The sequence below is a fragment of the Lepidochelys kempii genome, chromosome 11, assembly GCF_965140265.1.
Source record: "Lepidochelys kempii isolate rLepKem1 chromosome 11, rLepKem1.hap2, whole genome shotgun sequence".
Taxonomy (NCBI): Eukaryota; Metazoa; Chordata; order Testudines; family Cheloniidae; genus Lepidochelys; species Lepidochelys kempii.
Window position 1 is genome coordinate 48,650,130 of NC_133266.1, and position 12,243 is coordinate 48,662,372.

Sequence of the window (12,243 nt, forward strand, 5' to 3'; positions counted from 1 at the left end):
TTTAAATCATAGGTGGTTTTTTTATATAATAATAGTTATGCAATGGATTATTTGGATTTGATTATTGAAGATAAAATATGGTAAAACAAAAGAAAATAACCAATATCTAATTTCCTTGGGAAATTCTTTAGTGAAGTATAGTAAACATAAAATAGCACTGTGTGAAGAATGTAGAAGTTATCTATTAATTTTAGAACATAAGAACATAAGAATGGACATGCTGGGTCAGACCTAAGGTCCATCTTGCCCAGTATCCTGTCTACTGACAGTGGCCAATGCCAGATGCCCCAGAGGGAGTGAACCTAACAGATAATGATCAAGTGGTCTCTTTCCTGCCATCCGTCTCCACCCTCTGACAAACAGAAGCTAGGGACACCATTCCCTACCCATCCTGGCTAATAGCCATTAATGGACTTAACCTCCATGAATTTATCCAGTTCCCTTTTAAACCCTGTTGTGATCCTAGCCTTCACTGATCACAGAGCCTCCTCAGGCAAGGAGTTCCACAGGTTGACTTTACTGAGGCCATAGTTAAATACAGGAAATTGCAATTTGTTTTGAAAAAGAGATGCACAGAAGCAACAACCACTATGTTTTTAAAGGGGCTTGGTCAAAATGCTGAGTATAAAGAACCTGTACTAGGACATGGAAAATGGAGAAAGAACCAAATTACTATGTATACAGTCAATTCACATTTGCAGACTAATGCTCATGGCAGCAAAATTTAGAAAGAGTTAATGACCCAGCGAGGTTAAATTAAAAAAATGTATTTAAAAATAAATACTAGAGGGAAAAATTTGGTCTGTTATAACTGGGGTCAGATATTAAATTAATTATTCTAAAATGTTTGTTAGTAAATCACTCCTTAAATCAGAACTATAAGGGAAAGTCGTATGGCCATCCTGACACCCTAGGGCTACTTTTGCTTTCATGCTGGTGAGCATTTACCCATATGAGAAACTCCAGCCTGTTTTACCTCCACAGTTCCTGACATGCTATGTAGATGTCAAAGACATGCACACACCCTCAGCCACACAGTGTAGGCAGGAGCATGTTAAACGAGTAGCAAAAAGGAGAGGGAAAAAGAGGGAATATCTGAACCCTCAGCACAAAACTGAGATGTTGAGAACAAAATTAATCAAGGAACCAAACATGAAAAGAAGAAATTCTTTAATTGTCTATACACCAATGCTAGAATATTGGTACCAAACAAGAGGAATTAGAATCACTCATTACTGAGCATAGATTATATCTAGTTGGTATTACTGAAATCTGGTGGGATGATTCCCATGATTGGAATGTTAACACCATTGATTTTAGGAAATATCGAAGTGGGTAAATGGTGAGGGGAATGGCACTTGTCAGAATGACGTGACCTGTTCCGAGTCACTGATGACTCAGAAGAAAATGATCACGAATACTTATGAATCATGTCCTAACACATAAAGCACAAGATGGAGTATTAGTATTAGGTGTCTGCTGCAGACCACCAAATCACACTAGGGAACAGGAGGACCTTTTCTTTATGAACCTATCTATATTGTGTAGGGAAAAAAAGGGGATCATGGGGGACTTCAATTTGAGTGACTTATGTGGGAATTCTCATGCTGCCAGTATTAAAACATGCCTGGAATTTTAAATAATATAGATGGCAATTTCATAACTCATAAATTGATTTGCATCTATTATGGGGGGAATTCTATATTAGCCCTCATATTGACAGATAAAGAGGAACTGATCACAGAGCTAAAATTAATGGTAACTTAGAAACAGGTGATTATGACTAGATCACATTTATAATGTGCAAACAGAATAAAGCCTAAACCAAAGATATATATAGTTGACTGTTTTAAAGGGCCAGTTTCAGAAAGCAATTATGAATCAAATCATCTGGGAGGAAGATTTTAAATAAAAAAATGTGATGATAATTGGGAATTATTTAAGAACACTTTGCTACATGCCCCCAAAGTCACAATCCCACAATCAAGTTAGAAGGCTGTGTTGGTTAAAAAGCCAACCTGGTTTAGAGGGGAAGTGAAGGCAGCTCTCAGAGCCTGAATTCCACCAAGACTTGGGAGAAAGTCTGTGTAATGCAGTATGGAAGGATTAGCACAGCTGTGAGACCTGGGACCAGTAATCACAGGTTTATAATGCAGTCTGGATGTCCAAGCACAGGCTTGAAATCACTTGAAATCACACTGACTTAGTGTGCAGTGTAGACATCCTCAGTCTGACATCAGTCCTGGGAATGGGTATATGGGACTCAATTAATAAAGAATTAAAAGAGGGTAATATAATTAATGTCAATCAACACAGGTTTATGGAAAGTAGATGCTGTCTAAATAATTGGGTATCTTTTTTCTGCTGAAATTACCAGTTTGGCTGATAAAGATAATAGAGCTTATGTAATATGTTTAGACTTCTACAAGACATTTGACTTAGTACCACACAATAGCATCGTTAAAAAAGTAGAAAGATATAAAATTAACATGGCACACATTAAGTGGATTAAAAGCTGGCTAACTGATAGATCTCAAAATGTAAACAGGAAGTCGAGTCACCATTTAACTAGTGTGTTTCGAGTGGAGTCCTGCAAGTATTGGTTCTTGACCCTATGCTATTTAACATTTTGATTAACAACCTGGAATAAAACATAAAATCATCACTGATACGGTTTACAGATGACACAAAAATTGGGAGAGTGGTAAATAATGAAGAGGACACTTACTGACACAAAGCAATGTGTATCACTTGATAAACTGGTACAAACAAACGGTGTGTTTTATATGGCTCAGTGAAAATGTGTACATCTAGGAACAAAGACTGTAGGCCATACTTACATGATGGAGGGCTCTGTATCCTGGGAAGCAATGACTTTGAAAAAGATGTGGGTGTTATAATGGATAATCAGCTGAACACGAGCTCCTACTGCTGCGCTATGGCCAAAAGGAATAATGAGAATTTTGGATGCATAAACAGGGGAACCTCGAGTTGGTGTAGAAAGGTTATTTTACCTCTGTATTTGAAACTGGTGTGACCGTTGTTGGAATGCTGTATCCTGCTCTGGTGCTCACAATTCAAGAAGGATGTTGATAAATTGGAGAAGATTCAGAGAAGAGCTACAAGAAGGGCTAAAGGAATAAAAAACATGCCCTTATAGTGATCGACTCAAGGAGCTCAAGCTTCACAAAGATAAGATTAAGGGGAGAGTTGATTGCAACCTGTAAGTTCCTACATCGGGAACAAATATTTAATAATAGGCTTTTCAGTCCATCAGAGAAAGTTATAACATGATCCAAGTGCTGGAACATGAAGTTAGACAAATTCAGACTGGAGATAAGACATACATTTATAACAGTGAGAGTAATTAGCCACTGGAATAATTTACCAAGGGTCATGGTGGATTCTCCATCACTGACAACTTTTCAATCAAGATTTTATAGTTTTTTTTTTCCCCTAAAAGATCTGCTCTAATGAGTTGAGTTGAAGTTCTGTGGCCTGTGACATGCAGGAGGCCAGATTAGATTATCATAATGGCCCCTTCTGGCTTGGGAATCTGTGAATTTGCATAACAGAAATTTGAAAAACTTGGGTGCCAGTAAAGCAGGACCCAGATCACACATTATAATATTACAATCATACATTCAAATATATATATTGGCCCTATAAATGGGAAATTGCCCATTAGAAAGACTGACAACCTACAGCAACATGCTATTCCATGGCTGAATGTGCTTTTGGTGCTACTGCGAGCAACTAGATAGGAAGCAGTCTCAAAAGAAAGCCTCTCCCCTGTGAAGTGGTGAAATTTCTCATCACGGAATTGCATTTGCTCTAGATTCTGTGGGACCATTCCTACAAGATGAACGCTGCTCAGAAGGAGAGGCTGGTGAGAAGAAATAGCTGCCAGTCCAATGCTGTGTGCAGTTCTGGCCATCCCATATAAAAAACGATCTATTATAAATGGAAAAGGTACAGAGAAGCGCAACAAAAATTATTAAGGGTATGGAACGGCTTCCATATGAGGAGAGGTTAAAAAGACTAGCTTCAAAAAAAGATATGACTAAGGGTGGATATGATAGAGATCTATAAACTCATGAAGGGTAAGGAGAAAGTGAATAAGGAAGTGTTATTTACCCCTTCATGTAACACAAAAACCAGGGGTCACCCAAATAATTTAATAGGCAGCAGGTTTAAAACAAACAAACAAAAGAAAGTACAGTACTTCTTCACACAATGCACAATCAACTTGTGGAACTTGTTGCTGGGGAATTCTGTGAAGGCCAAAACTATAACTGGGTTCAAAAAATAATTAGATAAGTTCATGGAGGATACATCCATCAACGGCTATTAGCCAAGATGGTCAGGGATGCAATCCCATGCTCTGGGTGCCCCTGAGCCTCTGACTGCCAGATGCTGGGATTGGATGATAGGGGATGGATCACTTGATAACTGCCCTGTTCTTTTCATTCCCTTTGAAACATCTGGAATTGGCCACTGTCAAAAGACAGGATACTGGGCTAGATGACCATTGATCTGACCCAGTATGGCTGTTCTTCTGTTTTTATGTGGAGTCACAGCAAGACTGTGGAGAAGATCAATGTGTGGAAAATATTCAGGTAACCTACAAATAACTAATGAAGGGCTATTAAGCCAAGGTGAACTAGAAGAGGGGATAATTCAATGGCATTCCAGGATAACCCAAATCATCACACATGAAATGATCCATGGGATTGGTGAACTGAGCTTGCTATTAATTAGACACAAGTAAGTCAACAATTTTGCATCTATGTGACCCAGCTGCTGCTCTCTGAAGTGCATCCCAGCAACACTTTTTGCACCATCTAGCTTACACCTGCCTTAGCCTCGATTGCCTTGTACAGACCTCCACACATGGGGAGCACAAGAGCAATTCTGAAAATAGCCTTTGGACGTCTATCCCCTAAACCAAGCCCCTCTTTTTCAGAATGGCCACAGTGCCTAGTTCCTGATTGTGCCTAGAAGGAGCTCTTAGGTAGGTAGTGAAGTTTACAGGGAACAGAGGACACCATACCCAAATTAGCTTTAATCTTCTTTATTTAATAACATCTTTCAATGTTATTCAAAATTTTCATTTGATAATTAAAGAGCCTGCTCCCACTGAACTCAATAGGAGTTGTGCCATTGGCTTAATAGGAGCAAGATGGGGGCTCAAAGTTGTTAAAATAAATGCCTTTAAACCAAGAGATCTAGCATATGCAACCACTTTCCAGATGTACAAATGTGTCTCAGCTTTATGATCTTTTCATTATCTAGTAAAATTAATTTGATAGGCAAGATGCTACTTCCATTTTTATACTGTTTGCTTTGGTTCCAGCCTTTGTATTTATGAAGTGCTCTGCAGAGTTTTGCTGAAGTTAACAAAAAAAATATCCTAAAGCTTGCGGGTTGACCAGACTGCTTTTATACACATGGTTACTTACCAGCTATCATGATGAAATATTCAGTATGCAATACTCAGCAATTTTGCACCTTTTAAAAGTTGAATGCTGTGGTCATTTAGTCAATCTTATATAACATATGTTATAAAAAATTCCTTCATTAATGCGCCAGAAATTATTATTTGTAAAAGTACAGGGACCCTACTCTGATGCAGGATATGATGTTACTTGTACCCTGAGGGTGACACATAGGGTAGGGGAGAAGAGGAGAATTGGGTAGAAGAGTGATATGAATTAGATTGACATAAGCCTCATGATGTTGGAAAATGCATGGATCTTTAAATGTTTAAAGTTTGCTTTTGTTTCTCAGAAACAAGTTGCCTTGGGAAAAGCATGAAAAAGGAGAGAAAGTAGAGTAAGGAATCATTTATTTTTCTTTTGTTAAATACACGTGTATTATTGTATGGTGACCTATTTAGTACAAATTCATATAACTTAACAATAAGTATCATTCTTTTGTGATAATTAAACATTATTCAGACATTTAACAGTGATGCCTGATTTTGTTCAGGGTTTTGGAAACAGTCTTTTTTTCCATTTAACTCAAATTTCATTTGTTTTCATTGAATTTACGTACGATCATCCAGATAATTTAACAAGAGAGGTACTTATGAGGAAAACAGACATTCCATATGAGGAAACAAACATTAAATATATCTAGTCATAAAATATGTTTGGGATCAGTGTGGTATTTTGTATACCTGCCCTACCAGTGCAAAGTCAGTAATTGCCCCCACCCCCGGCCCCTGTAAACAATAGATGTGCTATGACTAAAAAGTGAATTCTGAGCTGAATATTCAGGGGCATCACAAGTAACAAAAGGTGCTATTGATAGGAATATGTAAGATGAAAACAGAAATTCTGGGTGAATTCTTTGTTTCACAAATTATAGAGCAAATTAAAGTATTGAGTTTTTCTTGACCATGTTTATGAATGTATTATTTGTTTTGCTTACAACAATTTGTACAAGCTGAATTTTATTCCCAAACAAAATGAGTCGGAACAAAAATCCAAAATTTGTTTTGTGACCAAACAGTGTTTGTTTTCTGATTAAATAAAATTTGTGCCAGGAAGTAATAAAATTTGTTTGGGGGCAGAAGGAGAAATATCATGAGACATCAAGTGACCTGAAATGTCCTGTAATGCCAAGGGATCAATCATAAAATAATCAGTGGCAATTAGAAATAGCAAACATGAAACACATTGAAAATGGTTCACAAAACAAACCATAGCCTAGCAGGTTTCATTAAAGGTTTTGGGCAAGTACTTTAAAAAGCAAAATAAATTGTAAATATCAAAATTCTTCATAAACAGAATCAAGGAAATGAAACAAGTTGTTAAGAATAGCTCCTCCAATCCTAACAATCCCCAAGGGTGAAATTCTGACCCTGTGAAATTTGGTGGGAATTTTGGCATTTTCTTCACTGGGGCCAGGATTTTACCTCAAAGAGGGAGATGATTTGTATAAGGTGATCTTAGGAGGTATTACTAGGAGTAATGACATCAAACTGAGCAAAGGAACAGTTAGACTGAAAGCCAGGAAATATTTCCTACTTATGACTGCTTATGACTGCATCCGAGGGCAAACATGAGGGAGGGAAGAGAAGGGGAGAACAACATCAGTATAAGAACAAATGGGTATAAATGGACTATGAATACATTTAGGCTGGAAATTAGATGTTTTCTAGCCACCAGAGGATTCTAGAATAGCCGTCCATTAGGACTAGGGAGCAAACAACTTATCCAATTTTAAGTTGGGGCTTGATAAGATTTTTTGACAAGGTTGCCAGTGGTAGCAGGGGACCAGACTCAATGACCCAGGAGGTCCTTTACAGGTCTATGCCTTATGTTTCTATGATGAAATCTATAAGACTGTGGAATAGTCTCCTAAAGGGAAGAGCAAAAGCACCATCACTTGAGTAGGTTGAGTAAGTCATTGTAGAATATATTGTAGGAAACAATTCCATATTGGCAGCATGATAAATTAGATGACCTAATAGTTTCCCACAGCCCCCCACTCTAATTCCTATTTCTGTGACTAAATCATTCTTGCACTGGAGATAGTGCTCTTTTTCTCTCAAAATTATCCAAAGCAATTTCTAGTTTAGTCTTCATGTGGAATCATTAAGTCCAACAATAATCAAGATTACTTATGTAAAGTTTTTTTTTTGTTTTTTGTTTTAATATAGTGCTTACAGAAAGAGCTATCTTCTCTACTTTATATAATATGAAAGCTATATTTACAAAATGTTTAGAACTGCAGGTCATACTACAAAGTGATGACACTGCTATATTATACTCACCAAAGTAGGACTAGGTCTCCAGCTGCATGACGAACTGAAACATATACACATGTAAACCAAGGGCATACTTTACTAAACATCTTAGGAAGCAATGATTTCTATTTTAAAAGGCACATGTTATTCTCAATTTAAGTGGTTACAGGTGCCATGAAAATCCTGAGCTATTCAATTATTATTTGTAAGTGATTAAATCAGACCCTGTTTGAGAAAGGATACTAATCAAGCTTTATATCACAAGTGTGTATGTAACAAGTAGTTTGTCATTCTATTTCCCATTATTAATAAAAAAAAACCAATAAGGCATCCCAGTTAATAATGAATTTGAATAGCTCCATAGGCCCCATATTAATTAATTCAATAATTATTGACTAGGCTCCATATTTATGAGTAACTGAGAAACATATTTTTGGAATGCTGAATCAAAGCACACAAAAAATCAGCAAGAAAATCGTAACAATGATTTATAAAATATACAAGATTACAAGTAAATTGTATTATATTTAATTTGTTTTATAAATGTTCTACATCTGCATTGCTTTTCTATAGCTCAGTATATTTCCTAAAGGAAATTTAAAGGTAGAGCAGGTGTGTTACTTGAGTATCATGATCATTCATCAGGATTATAAATTATTAACAAAATGTTTTCTGATTATTTTAGATCTCATGTTTTTCAAAAATATTAAGTAAAGTTCTTGCTTCTCTAGGAGGATACTGTATATGCAAAATTACTGTCAGATGCAATATTAATATAGCAAATTAATTTTTATGCTCCCTTCAGTTTCTGTTCTCTTCTTATCATGCTCATCACCATGGTATGTGAACACCTTCAAGCTGTGCATTAAGCAACATCACAGTATGCAGTTCAGCACAAAATTTAAATTATGCTAACCAGTTCAAATAACTATTGTGGAATGTGTAAATCCCTTATTTCCACTAAATGCAGTATCTATACATTTGTGCAATGCAGGGATATGAAACGTGGCTTCAGCAAAACATTGAGAGAGAAAAAATCCAAATGAGTTGCAAATACAATAACTCCTCACTTAACGTTGTAGTTATGTTCCTGAAAAATGCAACTTTAAGCAAAACGATGTTAAGCGAATCCAATTTCCCCATAAGAATTAACGTAAATGGGGGGGTTAGGTTCCAGGGAAAATTTTTTTTGCCAAACAAAAAACTATGTATATATATATACACAGAGTGTAAGTTTTAAACAAACAATTTAATATTGTACACAGGAATGATGATTGTGAAACTTAGTTGAGATGGTGAAGTTAGAGGGTGGAATATTTCTTGGGGAATGCCTTACTGCTAAATAATGAACTAGCATTTGACTGACCCTCAAGGGTTAACATGTTGTTAATAGAAAAGGAGTACTTGTGGCACCTTAGAGACTAACCAATTTACTTGAGCATAAGCTTTCGTGAGCTACAGCTCACTTCATTGGATGCATACTGTGGAAAGTGTAGAAGATCTTTTTATATACACACAAAGCATGAAAAAATACCTCCTCCCACCCCACTTTCCTGCTGTTAATAGCTTATCTAAAGTGATCACTCTCCTTACAATGTGTATGATAATCAAGTTGGGCCATTTCCAGCACAAATCCAGGTTTTCTCACCCCCTCCCACACACAAACCCACTCTCCTGCCGGTAATAGTTTATCTAAAGTGACCACTCTCCTTACAATGTGTATGATAATCAAGGTGGGCCATTTCCAGCACAAATTCAGGGTTTAACAAGAACGTCTGGGGGGGGCGGTAGGAAAAAAACACGAGGAAATAGGTTACCTTGCATAATGACTTAGCCACTCCCAGTCTCTATTCAAGCCTAAGTTAATTGTATCCAATTTGCAAATGAATTCCAATTCAACAGTTTCTCCCTGGAGTCTGGATTTGAAGTTTTTTTGTTGTAATATCACAACTTTCATGTCTGTAATCGCGTGACCAGAGAGATGGAAGTGTTCTCCGACTGGTTTATGAATGTTATAATTCTTGACATCTGATTTGTGTCCATTTATTCTTTTATGTAGAGACTGTCCAGTTTGACCAATGTACATTGGATTTGTGCTGGAAATGGCCCAACTTGATTATCATACACATTGTAAGGAGAGTGATCACTTTAGATAAGCTATTACCAGCAGGAGAGTGGGGTGAGGGGAGGTAATTTTTCATGCTTTGTGTGTATATAAAAAGATCTTCTACACTTTCCACAGTATGCATCCGATGAAGTGAGCTGTAGCTCACGAAAGCTTATGCTCAAATAAATTGGTTAGTCTCTAAGGTGCCACAAGTACTCCTTTTCTTTTTGCGAATACAGACTAACACGGCGGCTACTCTGAAACCTGTCATGTTGTTAATGTAGCCTCACATTCTACAAGGCAGCAGGAATGGAGGGAGGGGAGACAGCATGGCAGGCACAGACAGACACACACACCCTGTGTGTGGGAGAGAGATAGAGATGCACATTGCCCCTTTAATAATGACAGGTTTCAGAGTAGCCGCCGTGTTAGTCTGTATTCGCAAAAAGAAAAGGAGTACTTGTGGCACCTTAGAGACTAACCAATTTATTTGAGCATAAGCTTTCGTGAGCTACAGCTCACTTCATCGGATGCATTCAGTGGAAACATTCAGTGAATGCATCCGATGAAGTGAGCTGTAGTTCACGAAAGCTTATACTCAGATAAATTGGTTAGTCTCTAAGGTGCCACAAGTACTCTTTTTCTTATTGCCCCTTTAAGTATGCTAAGTACATTGCCTTTAAAAAAGATCAGGAAGTTGAGACAGCAGCTGCAGCCAGCGAGCTCTCTCCATCCTGAGCCCTGTCCTGTCCCCATCCTGCTCTATATGTAGAAGGGGTAAGCGGGAGGTAGGAATAAGGGGCAGGGGGACACCCTGACATTAGCCCCCAACTTTCCCCCTCCCCTGCAAAGCAAGCAGGAGGCTCCTGGGAGCAGCTCCAAGGCTGAGGGCAGGAGCAGCACATGGCAGTCGGGGGAGGGACAGCTGAACTGCCAGCAATTGACAGCCTGCTGGGTGGCTGCTGCATAGGGAATTTAGGGGAGCTGATAGAGGGGCTGCCGGTCCACCCTGGTTCCAAGCCCCCACCAGCTAGCTACAACGGGCTGCTCTTCCTGCAAGCAGTGGACAAAGCAGATGGCTGCCAAACAACTTATAAGGGACCATTGTGCAACTTTAAATGAGCATCTTCCCTAATTGATCAGCAACGTAACAACGAAAAACTTTAACCGGGACTACTTTAAGTGAGGAGTTCCTGTAGAGCAGAACTGTTCAGCTGACAGAAGTAGGCTTGCATATTCCATATTCTGTATAGGACACAGGTACAGGACTGGCTCTAGGCACCAGCAAAGCAAGCACATGCTTGGGGTGGCAAAAAGCCTAGGGCTGGCCCTGCATAGGTAGGTAGACATGGAAAGTAAAGATTCTTGTTCGTATTGACTTAGCATCTAGCAGTCCTAACTCCAATAGCCAGTACTTGGTGCTGCAATAGCCAGTCCCTGCCTCAGATTGCTTACAGTCTAAGTACAAGAGGAGGGAGAACAGTTGGATACAGCAAGCAGCCAGGGGGCGAAGCGGTGGGAATCACAAGGCAAAGATGAGAAAGTTGTGATGTTTGTGACAAGTGGCAGTCACTGCACACCAGCTGAGCTTTTTGGTTCACCACTTTAAGATTTAGAAGATAATATGCAGGAGATGGAGATTTTACACAAATGAAATGTTTCCATCTCACTTCCTAGAATGTGTGAGCAGGGTTAACTAGGGCTATGTCTATACTATGGACCTTATAGTGGCACAGCTTAAAGGATGAAATACATGAATTTAGAAAGTGTGCCGTTCATATCAGCAATAGCTTTTCCGGGGTGATATCGTTTCAGATTTGCCAGAGTGAAAAGTCCAGACAATACACATCCATGTCAGAGAAGGAAAGGCAATAGGAAATAGACTTCCTGAAGTTCACTCAGCTGGAGAGAGATGCCCAAGAAATAGAAAGTAACAATCATAATACCAGGTTTCAGAAAGAAAAGGAGTACCATTAATTAAATAAGACCTAAACACAATCTACAAGGAAATTATACACAGCAAAACTGATTACCAGCTGTGGGAACCATTGCAGAACCTACTTTAAAGGATCAACTTAGTTAGCACTCAGACAACAAAGAGACTACACCAACAAAGCTAAAAGTGGGTCAGGCAATAGATATGATGACTAAATTGTAATTTTTTCAGCATACCACTTCCATGGCATATCTGGATTTTCAGGAAAACATTAATGAAGTCCTACAACAAAGAATATCTAATGTAGAAAGAAATATTTAAACATTTATATACATATTAAAATTAATATTAGCTTGAATTTATTTGAATTTATTGAAATAGAGGAAACTAGGGTCAAGTACGTAGGATTTTACAGGTAGGAAAAATGGGACAAAAAAAGTCCAA

The 12,243-nt window shown here is 38.1% G+C and overlaps 1 protein-coding gene across 6 annotated transcripts in view; it reads left to right on the forward strand.

Moving 5' to 3' along the window:
* Positions 1 to 12,243, forward strand: part of ZNF804A (zinc finger protein 804A) — a 234,693-nt gene that overhangs the window by 188,462 nt on the left and 33,988 nt on the right. For 2 of the 6 annotated variants that reach the window (XM_073306104.1, XM_073306105.1), the window contains one exon: positions 5,791 to 5,835. The exons of the other annotated variants lie outside the window; for them this stretch is intronic. The gene's annotated coding sequence lies outside the window, so the exon portion shown is untranslated. The remainder of the gene's footprint in view (positions 1 to 5,790; positions 5,836 to 12,243) is intronic. 6 annotated transcript variants of the gene reach the window in all.